Here is a 19,267-nt window from a genome sequence, read left to right on the forward strand (position 1 = left end):
AAAGATATATCTGATCATAAACTCAAAGTTCATCCGATCCCAACAAACACACCGCAAAAAGAGTTACATCATATGGATCTCCAAGAGACCATTGTATTGAGAATTCGGCGAGAGAGAGGAAGCCATCTAGATACTAACTACGGACCCGAAGGTCTACAAAGAACTACTCACGCATCATCAAAGAGGCACCAATGGAGGTGGTGAACCCCTCCGTGACGGTGTCTAGATTGGATCTGGTGGTTCTGGACAAGGCGGCAGCTGGACTTGATTTTCGTCGACTCCCCTAGGGTTTCTGGAATATTTGGGCATTTATAGAGCAAAGAGACGGTTCAGGGGGCACCCGAGGTGGGCACAACCCACTAGGGCGCGCCTGGGCCTCCTGGCACGCCCTGGTGGGTTGTGCTCCCCTCGGAGTACCCCCCCAGGCGCAACCTTGGCCCATTAGGTGTCTTCTGGTCCATAAAAATTCTCCGTGAAGTTTCGTTGCATTTGGACTCCGTTTGATATTGATTTCTTGTGATGTAAAAAACATGCAAAAAATAACAACTGGCACTTGGCACTATGTCAATAGGTTAGGACCAAAAAATGATATAAAACGACTATAAAATGATTATAAAACATCCAAGATTGATAATATAACCGCATGGAACAATTAAAAATTATAGATATGTTGGAGACGTATCAGCATCCCCAAGCTAACTCCTACTCGTTCTCGAGTAGGTAAGTGATAAAAACAAAAAAATTGATGTGGAATGTTGCCAAACATGTAATATCATATTCTTTTATTTATAGCATGGACATTTGGACTTTTATATTGTTCAAAGCAATAGTCTAGTTTTGACATGATAACTTAAATACTCAAGCATATCAACAAGCAATCATGTCTTTCAAAATAGCAATGCTAAAATAAGTTATCCCTAGCCCATCATGCTCAATCATTGATCCATTCATGAAAGACACTCGCATATTAACTACATGCCTCCTAGTTGGTGCTTTTGTAAGAGAAGATAGAGACTCAAATTCAAAAACAAAATTGCATAAAGTAAAAGAAAGGCCCTTCGCAGAGGGAAGTAGGGATTTGTAGAGGTCCCAGAGCTCAAAGCAAAAATTGAGAGATAAAAACATTTTGGGAGGTGTGATGTCGCTTCAAGCTACGTCGGTATTTCCCCAAAGAGGAAGGAATGATGCAGCACAACGGCGGTAGGTATTTCCCTTAGATATGAATCCAAGTTTATCGAACCAGTAGGAGAACCAAGAAACACAACGTAAACAGCCCCTGCACACAGATAACAAATCCTCGCAACCCGACGTGTTAAAGGGCTTGTCAATCCCTTCCGGGGTATGGCGCGTCAAGATAGGCAAACAAACGTGAGATAAATTGTAGTAGATTGATAGATCGAACGCCAAATAAAATAAATAGAAATAAAATGCAGCAAGGTATTTTTGTATTTTTGGTTTAATAGATCTGAAAATAAATGTAGGAAAAAGTAGATCGCAAAGGCAAATATATGAGAAAGAGACCTGGGGGCCGTAGATTTCACTACGAGAAAAATAGCAAACGATGGGTGAACAAATTACTCTTGGGCAATTGATAGTACTTCAAATACTCATGACGATATCCAGGCAATGATCATTATATAGGCATCACGTCCAAGATTAGTAGACCGACTCCTGCCTGCATCTACTACTATTACTCCACACATCGACCGCTACCCAACATGCATCTAGTGTATTAAGTTCATGGAAACGGAGTAATGCAATAAGAACGATGACATGATGTAGACAAGATCTATCTATGTAGAGATAGACCCCATCGTTTTATCCTTAGCAGCAACGATACATACGTGTCGTTTCCCTTTCTGTCACTGGGATCAAGCACCGTAAGATCGAACCCACTACAAAGCACCTCTTCCCATTACAAGATAATTAGATCAAGTTGTCCAAACAAAACCCAAATATCGGAGAAGAAATACGAGGCTATAAGAGATCATGCATAAAAGAGATCAAAGAAACTCAAATACTTTCATGGATATAAAAAGATAGATCTGATCATAAACTCAAAGTTCATCGATCCCAACAAAAACACCGCAAAACAGTTACATCATATGGATCTCCAAGAGACCATTGTATTGAGAATTCAGAGAGAGAGATGAAGCCATCTAGCTACTAACTACGGACCTGAAGGTCTACAAAGAACTACTCACGCATCATCGGAGAGGCACCAATGGAGGTGGTGAACCCCATCCGAGATGGTGTCTAGATTGGATCTGGTGGTTCTGGACTCTGCGGCGGTTGGATGAATATTTTGTTGACTCCCCTAGGGTTTCTGGAATATTGGGGTATTTATAGAGCAAAGAGGCGCTACGAGGGGCACCCGAGGTGGGCACAACCCACCAGGGCGCGCCTGGGCCTCCTAGCGTGCCCTGGTGGGTTGTGCCCCCTCGGGGCACCCCCCAGGCGCAGCCAGGGCCCGTTATGTTCCTTCTGGTCCAAAAAATCTCCGCGAAGTTTCGTTGCATTTGGACTCTGTATGATATTGATTTCCTGCGATGTAAAAAACATGCAGAAAACACAAACTGGCACTTGGCACTATGTCAATAGGTTAGTACCAAAAAATGATATAAAATGACAATAAAATGATTATAAAACATCCAAGATTGATAATTTAACAACTTGGAACAATCAAAATTTATAGATACGTTGGAGACGTATCAAGGTGTGCCTTTCCCACCAACGAAAACGACTTAGAGTTCCCAACACTTTCCATGCTAAATATATCATAGGCGGTTCCCAAACAGAAAAGAAAGTTTATTCCTTTTTCAACCATACTTTCACTTTCCATGGCTATTCGTATCCATGGTTGCCCTCCATACCAACACTTTCCAAGGAATTTATTATTTGACAACATAAAGTAAATTCATTTTTCATTTCGGGACTGGGCATCCCTAATACCTTTGCCTTACTCTCGTGCAATGACAAGTGAATAAATACTCATCGTGAGAATAACACATCTAGCATGGAAAATATTAGCCACCCCTCACCGCTCCGCGAGCGGAACGAACACACAAAAGAGAAGTTTATTTTGAAAATTAGTGATGGCACATACAAGCTTAGAACGGCAAAAGAATACCGCATATATATAGATATAGGGGACTCATGTGGCAAAACTGGCTTAAAGGTTTTTGGATGCACAAGTAGTGATCATACTTAGTGCAAAATGAAGGCTAGCAAAAGATTGAGAAGCGACCAACCAAGAAACAAATAATCTCATAAGCGAGCATTAAGCATAATTAACACCGAATAATTCACCACAAGTAGGATATAATTTCATTGCATAATTATTGACTTTCGTGCTTGCATTGGGAATCACAAACCTTAACACCAATATTCTTACTAAAGCATAATTACTCATCAATATAACTCACATATCACATCATCATATCTCAAAACTATTACTAAGAATCAAGTTTATTTTGTCCAATGATCTTCATGAAAGTTTTTATTATATCCTTCTTGGATATCTATCACTTTGGAACTAATTTTCATATGTTGCTTTTGATAAGCTCAAACAAATATAAGTGAAGATCATGAGCATAATATTTCTTTCTCTCCAATTAATTTAAGTGAAGCAAGAGAGAATTTCTTGAAAAATACTAAGCACACCGTGCTCAATAAGATATAAATGAAGCACTAGAGCAAGTCCATAGCTCATAAAAAATTTAAGTGAAGCACAGAGAGCAATTCTAACAAGTCATGACATAATTTTGGATCTCTCAAATAGGTGTGTCCAGCAAGGAATCAAGACTTAAAACACAAAATAAACAAGCAAAGACTCATATCATACAAGATGCTCCAAGCAAAACACATAGTATGTGATGAATAAAAATATAGCTTCGAGTAAAATACCGATGGTCATTAGAAGAAAGAGGGGATGCCACTCGAGGCATCCCCAAGCTTAGTTGCTTGCTCTCTTTTGGATAATAGCTTGGGATGCCGGGGCATCCCCAAGCTTAGGCTCTTCTTACTCCTTATTCCTTCATCCATCGTAAGATAACCCAAAACTTGAAAACTTCAATCACACAAAACTCAACAAAACCTTCGTCAGATCCGTTAGTATAAGAAAATAAATCACTACTATAAGTACTATTGCAACCTATTCATATTTTATTTTTGCATTATATCTACTGTATTCCAACTTTTCTATGGCAAAAACTCATCAAAGAAAACCTTAGAGCCATCAAAATAAGCACACAACGCAAAGAAAACAGAATCTGTCAAAAACAGAACAGTCTGTAGCAATCTGGATATTTCGAATACTTCTGAAACTCCAAAAAATCTAAAAAATTAGGATGACCTGAGCAATTTGTATATTAATCTTCTGCAAAAATAATTGGCATTTTATCACACCTGGTTAAAAATGAGAATTTTTTTCGTGAGCACAAAAGTTTCTGTTTTCAGCAAGATCAAACAACTATCACCCAAGAAGATCCTAAAGGCTTTACTTGGCACAAAAACTCATTAAAACAAAAAAAACACAATCATAACAGTAGCATAATTGTACAAACACTCAAGAACATAAAGCAGAAAGCAAAAATAAATTTTATTCATTGGGTTGCCTCCCAACAAGCGCTAAAGTTTTACGCCCTTAGCTAGGCATAAAGCAAGGATCAAAGTTTTGTCATCTTTTTCCTTTGAAAGAAAAGAGAAAATTTCCTATTAATGGCATTTAATTTTCTATTTTGTGAAAGCACATGGCCATTGATAGCAGAAGAAAGATTAAGCACGTTGCGAAAATTCATATCTAAACTAGCCCTCATCTCTTTGATAATTTCATTTTGATGAAAGCACATAAGGGTAGTCAATTCAATCTTATCCCCCTTTGGGTGCCCAAATATGGTTTTCATCTTTTCATAAGTGTCAATGGCATCCCCTTCAAGAAAACCGTTTTCCAATATAGAATCCAAAACTTGCTTGAGGCAAGAAGGTAAATCAACATAAAAACTTTTCAAGTATATTTCTATCTGATATTGGGGCACATAGATAGCTCGAATTCTCAACAACCTATCCCAAGCATCTTTCAAAGATTCATCAAGTAAATAGTGAAAAATTCCGGGATCGTCTTCATCAAAATTGTTAAGATTTTCCTTAACAACCCCGGCAAGTCCTTCCATCGCATCATTGTTTATGAGCTTGGAGAGGACAGATGGGCCATCTAAAGTATTAAAACTTGGGAGAAAACCCTTAGTCTTTTTAGGATCGGTCATGGCGATAGAAAAGAGGGCTTAAGATAAGAAAACGGCGAGCGAAAAAGGGGGGCGAATAAAATGGCAAATTTTTGTGAAGTGGGGGAGTGATACGTCTCCAACGTATCTATAATTTTTGATTGCTTCATGCTATATTATATTCTGTTTTGGATGTTAATGGGCTTTATTATACACTTTTATATTATTTTTGGGACTAACCTATTAACCGGAGGCCCAGCCCAGAATTGCTGTTTTTTCCCTATTTCAGAGTTCCGCAGAAAAAGAATATCAAACGGAGTCCAAACGGAATGAAACCTTTGGGAACATGATTTTTGGAACGAACGTGATCCAGAGGACTTGGACCCTACGTCAAGAAAGCTACCAGGAGGGCACGAGGTAGGGGGGTGCGCCTACCCCCCCAGGTGCACCCTCCACCCTCGTGGGGCCCACGTTGCTCCACCGACGTACTTCTTCTCCTATATATACCTACGTACCCCCAAACTACCAGATACGGAGCCAAAAACCTAATTCCACCGCCGCAACCTTCTGTACCCGTGAGATCCCATCTTGGGGCCTTTTCCGGCGCTCCACCGGAGGGGGCATTGATCACGGAGGGCTTCTACATCAACACCATAGCCTCTCCGATGATGTGTGAGTAGTTTACCTCAGACCTTCGGGTCAATAGTTATTAGCTAGATGGCTTCTTCCCTCTCTTTGGATCTCAATACAAAGTTCTCCATGATTCTCATGGAGATCTATTTGATGTAATCTTCTTTTGCGGTGTGTTTGTTGAGACCGATGAATTGTGGGTTTATGACCAAGATTATCTATGAACAATATTTGAATCTTCTCTGAATTATTTTATGTATGATTGGTTATCTTTGCAAGTCTCTTCGAATTATCAGTTTGGTTTGGCCTACTAGATTGATCTTTCTTGCAATGGGAGAAGTGCTTAGCTTTGGGTTCAATCTTGCGGTGTCCTTTCCCAGTGACAGTAGGGGCAGCAAGGCAAGTATTGTATTGTTGCCATTGAGGATAACAAGATGGGGTTTATATCATATTGCATGAGTTTATCCCTCTACATCATGTCATCTTACTTAAAGCGTTGCTCTGTTCTTTTGAACTTAATACTCTAGATGCATGTAGGAGTCGGTCTACTTGTTTCTGACACGATGCCTATATACATGATCATACCTAGATATTCTCATAACTATGCTCAATTCTATCAATTGCTCAACAGTAATTTGTTCACCCATCGTAATACTTATGCTCTCGAGAGAAGCCACTAGTGAAACCAATGGCCCCTGGGTCTATTTTCCATCATATTAATCTTCCAACACTTAGCTATTTTTATTGCCTTTTATTTTACTTTGCATCTTTATCATAAAAATACCAAAAATATTATCTTATCATATCTATCAGATCTCACTCTCGTAAGTGACCGTTGAGGGATTGACAACCCCTTTATCGCGTTGGTTGCGAGGTTCTTGTTTGTTTGTGTAGGTGCGAGGGACTCGTGCGTGGTCTCCTACTGGATTGATACCTTGGTTCTCAAAAGCTGAGGGAAATACTTGCGCTACTTTAGTGCATCACCCTTTCCTCTTCAAGGGAAAACCAACGCAGTGCTCAAGAGGTAGCAGGGAGAGGAAAACGAGAGGCAAATGGCAAATAATGTAAATTCCGATGAGATGAGATTTTGTGATTAAGAACCTCGTATATGTTGAAGATCCTCCCCGGCAACGGCGCCAGAAATTCCTTTTGATGCGGCTTGAAGCTACGTCGGTATTTCCCCAAAGAGGAAGGGATGATGCAGCACATCGGCGGTAGGTATTTCCCTCAGTTATGAGACCAAGGTTATCGAACCAGTAGGAGAACCAAGCAACACAACATAAACAGCCCCTGCACAGAGATAACAAATCCTCGCAACCCACGTGTAGAAGGGGTTGTCAATCCCTTTCGGGTAGCGGCGCCTCAAGATAGGCAAACGAACGTGAGTAATATTGTAGTAGATTGATAGATCGAACAACAAATAAAATAAATAAGAATAAAATGCAGCGAGGTATTTCTGTATTCTTGGATTAGTAGATCTGAAAATAAAAGCAAAGGAAAATAGATCGCAAAGGCAAACAATAAGAGAAAGTGACCCGGGGGGCGTAGCTTTCACTAGTGGCTTCTCTCGAGAAAAATAGCAAATGGTGGGTGAACAAATTACTATTGGGCAATTGATAGAACTTCAAATAATCATGACTATATCCAGGCAATGATTAATACATAGGCATCACGTCCAAGATTAGTAGACCGACTCCTGCCTACATCTACTATTATTACTCCACACATCGACTGCTATCCAGCATGCATCTAGTGTATTAAGTTCATAAAGAAATGGAGTAATGCAATAAGAACGATGACATGATGTAGACAAGATCTATCTATGTAGAGATAGACCCCATCATTTTATCCTTAGTAGCAACGATATATACGTGTCGGTTCCCCTTGGGATCAAGCACCGTAAGATCGAACCCACTACAAAGCACCTCTTCCCATTGCAAGATAAATAGATCAAGTTGGCCAAACAAAACCCAAATATCAGAGAAGAAATACGAGGCTACAATAAATCATGCATATAAGAGATCAAAGAAACTCAAATAACTTTCATGGATATAAAAAGATAGATCTGATCATAAACTCAAAGTTCATCCGATCCCAACAAACACACCGCAAAAGAGTTACATCATATGGATCTCCAAGAGACCATTGTATTGAGAATTCGGCGAGAGAGAGGAAGCCATCTAGCTACTAACTACGGACCGGAAGGTCTACAAAGAACTACTCGCGCTTCATCGGAGAGGCACCAATGGAGGTGGTGAACCCCTCCGTGATGGTGTCTAGATTGGATCTGGTGGTTCTGGACTCTGCGGCGGCTGGAATTGATTTTCGTCGATTCCCCTAGGGTTTCTGGAATATTTGGGTATTTATAGAGCAAAGAGGCGGTTCAGGGGGCACCCGAGGTGGGCACAACCCACCAGGGCACGCCTGGGCCTCCTGGCACGCCCTGGTGGGTTGTGCTCCCCTCGGAGAACTCCCCAGGCAGCCTTGGCCCATTAGGTGTCTCTTGGTCCATAAAAATTCTCCGTGAAGTTTTGTTGCATTTGGACTCCGTTTGATATTGATTGCCTGCGATGTAAAAAACATGCAGAAAACAGCAACTCGCACTTGGCACTATGTCAATACATTAGTACCAAAAAATGATATAAAATGACTATAAAATGATTGTAAAACATCAAAGATTGATAATATAACGGCATGGAACAATCAAGAAGTATAGGTACGTTGGAGATGTATCAAGAGAGCGAGTCATTCTCTCCCAAATCCTCAATCTCTCAAAAAAATGTCGTCGTGCCCGTCTTCATGTCAGGCATCTGTTGCGAGTTCCTCCGCCATCACCATGGCCAGCGGCCAAACTGGCAAGCTCAAGGGACAGAAAAGCACCACCACGTCTTCCTCCATCAATCTCCCGCCTGGCTGGAAGCAAGGTCGACGGTGACACGACAAGCGATCACCAAGCTCGTTGACGAGGAATTCCTGCCGGAGAATGGGTGAAGAATGCCCGACGCCGGCGAAATGTAGCCGCACACACGGCCCAACAAATGAGTACTCCTCACCACTCATCTTGAATATGGTTTCTTTCTTCCATCCAATCCATTTTTCGACCTTTTCTTCTGTTCCACGATGCTCGACTTTACCACCTTCCCCGAATGCCACAGCCTGCATGTCTTGTTTTGTTTTCTTCTACGAAAACTTTCTTGGCATGATCCGCACTGGGCACTTTGGATGCATTATATGTCCATTTTGCATCATGTTTTCATATTTTTATTTATTATGTTTTAGGTCATTATTTCACTTTATGATAATATTCTCATGCATTTTCTTATTTTTCAAGTTTTACATGAAGAGGGAGTTTGCCGACAGCTGGAATTCTGGACCGGAAAGGGCTACAATAGAGATAGTCATTCTGCACAACTCCAAATGATCTGAAAATTTACAAAGAATTGTTTTGGCATATATAAAAAATATTGGCAGAAGAAATACTAGGTGGGGGGCCACCAGGGAGCGACAAGCTCAGGGGACGCGCCCTACCCCCTGGGTGCGCCCACCAAGCTTGTGTGTCCCCTGGCAGGCCTCCGGTCCCCATCTTCTGCTAGATGAAGTCATTTGACCCAGAAAAAAGTAAGAGAAGATTTTTGGGATGAAGCGCCTTAGTCTCGAGGCGAAACCTGGGCAGGATTACTTTTGCTCTTCGGCGGAGCGATTCCACCGAGGAAACTTCCCTCCAGGGGGGGGGATTGAAGCCATTGACATCACCAACGATCCTCTCGTCATGGGAGGACCAATCTTCATCAACGTCTTCACTAGAACCATCTCATCTCAAACCCTACTTCATCTCTTGTATTCAATCTTTGTCTCAAAGCTTCAGATTGGTACCTGTGGGTTGTTAGTAGTGTTGATTACGTCTTATAGTTGATGCTGGTTGGTTTACTTGGTCGAAGATTATACGTTCAGATCCTTAATGATATTCAATACCCCTCTGATCTAGAACATGAATATGATTGGTGAGTAGTTACTTTTGTTCTTGAGGACATGGGAGAAGTCTTGTTATAAGTAATCATGTGTATTTGGTATTTGTTCGATATTTAGATGATATGTATGTTGTTACTTACTTTAGTGGTGTCATGTGAACGTCGACTACATGACACTTCACCATACTTGGGCCTAAGGGAAGGAATTGTGGAGTAATAAGTAGATGATGGGTTGCTAGAGTGACAGAAGCATAAACCCTAGTTTATGAGTTATTCCGTAAGGGAATGATTTGGATCCATTTGTTTCATGCTACGGTTAGATTTATCTCAATTCTTCTGTCGTATTTACGGATGCTTGCGAGTGGGGGTAATCATAAGTGGGAGGCTTGTTCAAGTAAGAACAACACCCAAGCACTGGTCCACCCATGCTACTTGTGAGCTGCGTTGAGATTTCCCCGAAGAGGAGAGGATGATGCAGTATAGTAGAGATAAGTATTTCCCTCGGTTAAGAACCAAGGTTATCAACACAGTAGGAGAACCACGCGAAACCTTGTTAGCAGCACCTACACAAAAAAGCAAATACTTGCACCCAACGCAAACAAGGTGTTGTCAATCCCTTGGTGGTTTATTGCAAGGATCCAATCTCGTAGTGATAGATAGATAAAATAAAAATACAAAATAAAAGAACGGTAAATAAATTGCAGCAAGGTATTTTTGGATTTTATATATGATAAAAGATAGACCCGGGGGCTATAGTTTTCACTAGAGGCTTCTCTCTCGAACAAGCATACGGTGGGTAACAAATTACTGCTGGGCGATTGATAGAAAAGCGCATAGTTATGATGGTATTCAAGGAAATGATCATGTATATAGGCATCACGCCCGAGACAAGTAGACCGACTCCTGCCTGCATCTACTACTATTACTCCACACATTGACCGCTATCAAGCATGCATCTAGAGTATTAAGTTCATAAAGAAAGGAGTAATGCCTTAAGCAAGATGACATGAGGTAGACAAAGTAAACTCAAGCAATATGAATAAACCTCGTCGTTTTCGCCTTAATGGCAACTATACAAATACGTGTCTTGTCCCCTTCTGTCACTGGGATATAGATCACCGCAAGATTGAACCCATTACAAAGCTCCTCTCCCATTGCAAGATAAATTAATCTAGTTGGCCAAACCAAACGGATAGATAAGAGACAAATATAAAGCTATAGTAATCATGCATATAAGAATTCAAAAAAGACTCAAATATTTATCATGAATAATCTGATCATAAACCCATAATTCATTGGATCCAACAAACACACCGCAGAAGATTACATCGGATAGAACTCCAAGAACATCAAGGAGAACACTTTATTGAAGATCCAAGAGAGAAGAAGTCATCTAGCTACTAGCTATGGACCCGTAGGTCTGTGGTAAACTACTCACACGTCATCGGAAGGGCAGCAAGGTTGATGTAGAAGCCCTTCCTGATCGATTCCCCCTCTGGCAGAGTGCCAGAAAAGGCCTCTAGATGGGATCGCAGAAGAATAGAGACTTGCTGTGGCGAAAAAAGTAGTTTGGGTGCTTCTATGTTGGTTTCCCTATTTTAGAGAGTTTATAGAGGTGGAATTAGGTCAGACGGAGCCACGAGGGGCCCATAAGATACTTGGGCGCAACCAAGTGCTTTGCGCCTACTCCTTTGCCTCCTGGCCTCCTCCCGAAGATTCTAGGGTCTCTTATGTCTAGAAAAAAACATCAAAAAGTTTTGTAGCATTTGAACTCCGTTTGGTACTAATTTCCTGGAAAACCAAAAACATGCAAAAAATAGCAACTGGCACTTAGCACTAGGTTAATAGGTTAGTCCCAGAAAATGAAATATAATTGCATATAAAACATCCAAGATTGATACTATAATAGCATGAGACAATAAAAAATTATAGATATGTTGGATACCTATCAACCCACATATCAAATTATCAAAGTAGCGAACACGAATCAAATAAACATGATGAAAGTGACTAGACAATAATTCGCATGTGTCCTCGAGAACGCCTTGCTTATTATAAGAGAACGTTCCAGCTTGTCCTTTGCTATAAAAAGGATTGGTCCACCTTGCTGCACCTTGGTTACTATTGCTAACTGTTACTTGTTACGAATTACCTTGCTGTCAAACTATCTGTTACTGCTATTTTCAGTACTTGTAGAGAATACCTTGCTGAAACTACTTATCATTCCCTTCTACTGCTCGTTGGGTTCGACACTCTTACTTATCGAAAGGACTACGATTGACCCCCTATATTTGTGGGTCATCAATGCACACTTTTAGTTCAAAAATCCACTTGGTGAAGAAGGACAACCTGACAGCTCCACCTACAAAACTTGTTCAGTTGTGTAGGGGGTTGGGATTACAGATTGAAAATATTGCAACTTACTTTGATAGCCATTCTCATTTGAAAATCAAAAGGTCACCACCGTAGAGAGATCCTTATTTAATGGCTCACACTATTAAAGGTTGGCAAAAAATTGGTTCTCTTGTGATGATGTTGCCATGTTGGATGGAAGTGTTGTTCTTCCTCCTTACCTTTTGCCCAAGTCACGAAAATGCGCTGGTAGAACCTGATGCTCACCAAAGGCGAAAAAGTACCTGACAGACACCATCAGCGTGCTTCAGGACCAAGGGCTGGCCCAGAATGATGTTGTTTCCACTTGGGTGAGTCGTCATGTCCAACCACTTCGAACCTGAGAGAGGCAAATTTATTCTTACAGGGGGATTAGCGGTCCAATTTAAGTTAGTCCATGAGAGCTATCCCAAGACCAGTTTGAAGAAAGGATGAGGCACCTGACAATGGTGCGGGACATTATACGTATGGAGGGTAGGGTGCCTCCCTACAATGCTTCAAAACATCCTCCTATGGTACGACTCCTGACTGAGAATGTTTACCTTTCTTCCGACTGAAAGTTTTTTTTGTAAGTGTAGCTCTTTGAGCTCGAAGTTATTCAAACCCTTTCAAGTGGTTGAGCCTACTTGTGTTGATCTTGTTGGGGAATGTTTCATGGAAAACAAAAAAAATTCTACGCACACGCAAGATCTATCCATGGAGATGCATAGCAAGGAGAGGGGAGAGTATGTCTACGTACCCTCATAGACCATAAAGCGGAAGCGTTTATTAACGCGGTTGATGTAGTCGAACTTCTTCGCGATCCAACCGATCAAGTACTGAATGTACGCCACCTCCGCGTTCAGCACACGTTCAGCTCGATGACGTCCTCACCTTCTTGATCCAGCAAGACGGGCGAAATAGTAGATGAGTTCCGACAGCACGACGGCGTGGTGATGGTGATGGTGAACTCGTTCCCGCAGGGCTTCACCGAGCACTGCGGAGAAACTAGACGGAGGAATAAACTGTGGAGAGGGGCACCGCACATGGCTAAGAGATTGTTGTGTAGCGCCCCTCCCTCATATATATATATATATATAGTGGGGGGAGGGGAGGCAGCCAGGAGGCACCCCAAGGGTGGTCGGCCAGCCCCCTTGGGCTCCTGCCCTCTAGCGCCCCCTTCCTTATATGCCTGCGGGGGGAAGGCTGGAGGAGGTGGCGCCCCCCTTTCCTTCCTCCTAGGTGGAGGGAAGGAAAGAGGGGCTAGCCGTCCCCCTTTCCATCACTAGGGCCGGCAGCCAAGGGAAGGGGCGCGCCAACCCTTTGTGGGCTGGTGTGTTCCCCCCTCTTGGCCCATAAGGCCCATTAACCTCCCAGGGCTTCCCGAAACCCCTTCCGGTGATCTGATCACTACCCGATACGCTCCGAAACCTTTCCGGTGTCCAAATAGCATTGTCCTATATATCGATCTTTACCTCTGGACCATTCCGCCGCGTGCTTCAACACTCATTGGACCGCATACATCGGTATGTATTATTTCCAACAAGTCATTAGCTCGCTCCATTGTTCCGGAAAACGGAGTTTTAGTCATCTTACCCATGAGGCATGGTTCGCAAGTATCAAATGATTCATAATCAAGTGATTCCAAAAGTCCATCTGCATGGAGTTTCTTCATGCGCTTTACACCAATATGACCTAAATGGCAGTGCCACAAATATGTTGCACTATCATTATCAACTTTGCATCTTTTGGCATCAATATTATGAATATGTGTATCACTACGATCGAGATTCAATAAACCATTAACATTGGGTGTATGACCATAGAATGTTTTATTCATGTAAACAGAACAACAATATTCTCTGACTTAAATGAATAACCGTATTGCAATAACCATGATCTAACCATATTCATGCTCAACGCAAACACCAAATAACATTTATTTAGGTTCAACACTAATCCCGAAGGTAGAGGGAGTGTGCGATGGTGATCGTGTCAACCTTGGAATCACTTCCAACACACATCATCACCTGACCCTTAACTAGTCTCTATTTATTCTGCAACTCCTGTTTCGAGTTACTAATCTTGGCAACTGAACTGGTATCAAATACCCAAGGGCTACTACGAACACCAATAAGGTACACATCAATAACATGTATATCAAATATACCTTTGTTCACTTTGCCATCCATCTTATCCTCCACGTATTTGGGGCAGTTCCGCTTCCAGTAACCATTTCCTTTGTAGTAGAAGCACTCATTTTCAGGCTTGGGTCCAGCTTTTGGCTTCTTCATGGGAGTGGCAACTTGCTTGCCATTCTTCTTTAAGTTCCCTTTCTTTCCCTTGCCCTTTTTCTTGAAACTAGTGGTCTTATTAACCATCAACACTAGAGCTCGGAAATCATTTTAGTCATTCCTTGCATATTATAGTTCATCACGAAGCTCTAGTAGCTTAGTGATAGTGACTGGGGAACTCTCTCAATCACTATCTTATCTGGAAGATTAACTCCCACTTGATTCAAGCGATTGTAGTACCCAGACATTCTGAGCACATGCTCACTAGCTGAGCTATTCTCCTCCATCTTGAAGGCAAAGTAGTTGTTAAAGGTCTCATACCTCTCAACACGGCCATAAATCTGAAATACCAATTTTAGCTCTTGAAACATCTCATATGTTCCATGGCGTTCAAACAATGTCTTTGCAGCCGCGATTCTAAGCCGTAAAGCATGGGGCACTAAACTATCAAGTAGTCATCATATCGAGCTTGCCAAACGTTCATAACGTCCGTATCAGCTCCTGCAACAGGTCTGTCACCTAGCGGTGCATCAAGGACATAATTCTTCTGTGCAGCAATGAGGATAATCCTCAGATCACGGACACAATCCGCATTATTTCTACCATCATCTGTCAACTTAGTTTTCTCTAGGAACATATCAAAAATAGGGGAGCTATATCACGAGCTATTGATCTGCCACATAGATATGCAAAATCTATTAAGACTAAGTTCATGATAAATTAAGTTCAGTTAATCAAATTATTTATGAACTCCCACTTAATTAGCATCCCTCAAGTTATCTAAGTGATACATGATCCAAAACAACTAACCCATGTCCGATCATCACGTGAGATGGGGTAGTCATCAATGGTGAACATCTTCATGTTGATCATATCTACTATATGACTCATGTTCGACCTTTCGGTCTCTAGTGTTCTGAGACCATGTAACATGCTAGGCTTGTCAAGTTTAACCCAAGTATTTTGCACGTGTAAAACTGGTTTACACCCGTTGTATGTGAGCGTAGAGTCTATGTTGGGGATATTACCACTGGGCGTAAACCGGCCAGGAGAGGCCGGGTTAACCCCATAGGTAGTTCATTATATCTGAAGCCCATGAAGACATATGGTGACGCTTTATGAAGGCCCAGGGCCCAGAGCCGGTTTAAGGCCTGTAGACATAAACCGGTATTAGTATGTAAACTTGTGTTGTAAGATAGAAAGAGCAGAGACCGAGCCGGACACGTTTATGATCCGGCCTCGGGATTCTATAAACCAACGGGCGTCAACCCATGTATATAAGGGGACGACCCGGCGGCGGTTCAAGGACAACAGACAACAACTCGAGACTCAGGCAAAGCGTATTTGCTCCCTGGTCATCGAAACCCCAGCAATTCCATCACAACAAGACGTAGGCTTTTACCTTCATCGTAAGGGGCCGAACTAGTATAAAACTCTCGTGTCCCTTGTCCGGTTTAACCCCTTTAAGCTAACCCATAGCGATGGCTCCATGACTAAGTCCTTTCACGAGGACATCTGCCGTGACAAACCCACGACAGTTGGCACCCACCGTGGGGCTATCGCACGATGGTTTCAAGTTCTTGGAGGGCAGCTTCGAAGGACTCAAGGGTTACGCTATGGGCCGGATGACCAAGAGTCATCGCGGAAAGCTCTACATCGACGATGCAGGCTGGGGCCCCGAGGCCGGCTCAATCGAGTACGGGTATCGGGTCCCCTTTGGTGGCATACACGTTTTCATTGGCAAGATCGGCGAACCGGGCCCTGAGCCGAACATCTGCACCGACCTCGTCGAAACGGCTCAGTGTGCGAGATCTGCCCGGGTCAAGCCTATCATGAAGCGTGCCTTCGTGGGAGTCATCCACGGAGGGGAATCTGAGGGTAGATTGGACTCTGGTGGTGAAACCGTCGTTTATTCCGGCGACGAGTCATCGACCGGAGAGACCGAGTCGCTGTACCAGTTGCAAGATGGCCGGATCGAGGGCTGTTCCGATGGCGACAGTATTCCAGACCCTTTGATCTACCAAACCGGGTTGCAATCTTCATGGCCGGTACGCAACCAGCGCTCCACTCTTCGACCGCAGCGGCGATGATTTCCAGATCAACAGCGGCGACAGCGACCGGGGCAGGAGGCCCAGTGCGACCACCGGCTCAGGTTCTGTCTGATTTGTTTGACGCTTTGGCAACGCTGATGGCGGAGGTTAACTCGGCGGACCAAGACGCGCATAATGCGGAAATCTCGAAGGTGAAAGATCAGATCACTCAGGCCAAGGCCGACCTGGCAGCAGAGGATACCAGGATGGCTGCGGAACAGGCCGCATTGGATGCACAGGCTTACCGGCTTATGCTGGATCAGAGTGCGTCGAACGATGTCCTAAAAAGGAGGTACCGATCTCGCCTGCCGCCGATTTATGAAGCTAAGAACCTCTTTAATACCCCAGGAGCAGGGACCAGTAATCCGCCGGTGGTAAACCGGGCGGAGGCACCTGGAGCGGGGGCGCCGGTTCACCCGCGTTCGGTGGATCCGCCTCGTCAGAACAACATTGTGACACAGCATGTCCCGACACCACCAGGTCATTACTCTAACCCGATGGACAACATTGTCGCTGTCGCTTCACGGCTGGCGGCCATCCCGATCGAAGGCGAGTCTCTGGCGGCGGTCGAGACGCGTCGGGTTAGGGAGCTTCTTCAGACAACTTTGGTTCAGCAGGAGGCTTATTCATATAGTCGCGTCGGATCCATTCCACTCCCCGCCCAAGTCGGAGTTACAATAGGCGTATGGATGAACCGGCAGTGTCAAGCAACGCGCAGAACCGTGGTCCGCCCCGTGGCAATAACCCGGCGGGTGGTGCTGGTGATTCTCAGGAGGTGGTTGCTACCTCTTGAGCACTGTGTTGGTTTTCCCTTGAAGAGGAAAGGGTGATGTAGCAAAGTAGCGTAAGTATTTCCCTCAGTTTTTGAGAACCAAGGTATCAATCCAGTAGGAGGCTACGCGCGAGTCCCTCGTACCTACACAAAACAAATAAATCCTCGCAACCAACGCGATAAGGGGTTGTCAATCCCTTGACGGTCACTTACGAGAGTGAGATCTGATAGATATGATAGGATAATATTTTTGGTATTTTTATGATAAGATGCAAAGTAAAATAATAGCAAAGTAAAAAGCAAAGGAAATAAATAAGTGTTGGAAGATTAATATGATGAAGATAGACCCGGGGGCCATAGGTTTCACTAGTGGCTTCTCTCAAGAGCATAAGTATTTTACGGTGGGTGAACGAATTACGGTTGAGCAATTGACAGAATTGAGCATAGTTATGAGAATATCTAGGTATGATCATGTATATAGGCATCACGTCCGAGACAAGTAGATCGACTCCTGCCTGCATCTACTACTATTACTCCACTCATCGACCGCTATCCAGCATGCATCTAGAGTATTAAGTTCATGAAAACCGAGTAACGCCTTAAGCAAGATGACATGATGTAGAGGGATAAATTCATGCAATATGATAAAAAAAACCATCTTGTTGTCCTCGATGGCAACAATACAATACGTGCCTTGCTGCCCCTACTGTCACTGGGAAAGGACACCGCAAGATTGAACCCAAAGCTAAGCACTTCTCCCATTGCAAGAAAGATCAATCTAGTAGGCCAAACCAAACTGATAATTCGAAGAGACTTGCAAAGATAACCAATCATACATAAAAGAATTCAGAAGATTCAAATATTGTTCATAGATAATCTTGATCATAAACCCACAATTCATCGGTCTCAACAAACACACCGCAAAAAGAAGATTACATCGAATAGATCTCCATGAGAGAGGGGGAGAACATTGTATTGAGATCCAAAAAGAGAGAAGAAGCCATCTAGCTACTAACTATGGACCCGAAGGTCTGAGGTAAACTACTCACACTTCATCAGAGAGGCTATGGTGTTGATGTAGAAGCCCTCCGTGATGGATGCCCCTTCCGGCGGACCTCCGGAACAGGCCCCAAGATGGGATCTCGTGGGTACAGAAGGTTGCGGCAGTGGAATTAGGTTTTTGGCTCCTGTTCTGTCGTTTGGGGGTACGTAGGTATATATAGGAGGAAGGAGTACGTCGGTGGAGCAACAGGGGCCCACAAGGGTGGAGGGCGCGCCCTGGGGGGTAGGCCCGCCCCCTACCTCGTGGCCTCCTGGAAGCTTCTCTTACGTAGGGTCCAAGTCTCCTGGATCTTGTTCGTTCCGAAAATCACGTTCCCGAAGGTTTCATTCCGTTTGGACTCCGTTTGATATTCTTTTTCTGCGAAACTCTGAAATAGCCAAAAAACAGCAATTCTGGGCTGGGCCTCCGGTTAAGAGGTTAGTCCCAAAAATAATATAAAAGTGAATAATAAAGCCCAATAATGTCCAAAACAGAAGATAATATAGCATGGAGTAATAAAAAATAATAGATACGTTGGAGACGTATCAAGCATCCCCAAGCTTAATTCCTGCTCGTCCTCGAGTAGGTAAATGATAAAAACAGAATTTTTGATGCGGAATGCTACTAGGCATAATTTCAATGTAATTCTTCTTAATTGTGGTATGAATATTCAGATCCGAAAGATTCAAGATAAAAGTTCATATTGACATAAAAATAATAATACTTCAAGCATACTAACTAAGCAATTATGTCTTCTCAAAATAACATGGCCAAAGAAAGTTCACCCCTACAAAATCATATAGTTTAGTCATGCTCCATTTTCGTCACACAAGAATGCTCTCATCATGCACAACCCCGATGACAAGCCAAGCAATTGTT

Source organism: Aegilops tauschii, chromosome 1, assembly GCF_002575655.3.
Source record: "Aegilops tauschii subsp. strangulata cultivar AL8/78 chromosome 1, Aet v6.0, whole genome shotgun sequence".
NCBI lineage: Eukaryota > Viridiplantae > Streptophyta > Magnoliopsida > Poales > Poaceae > Aegilops > Aegilops tauschii.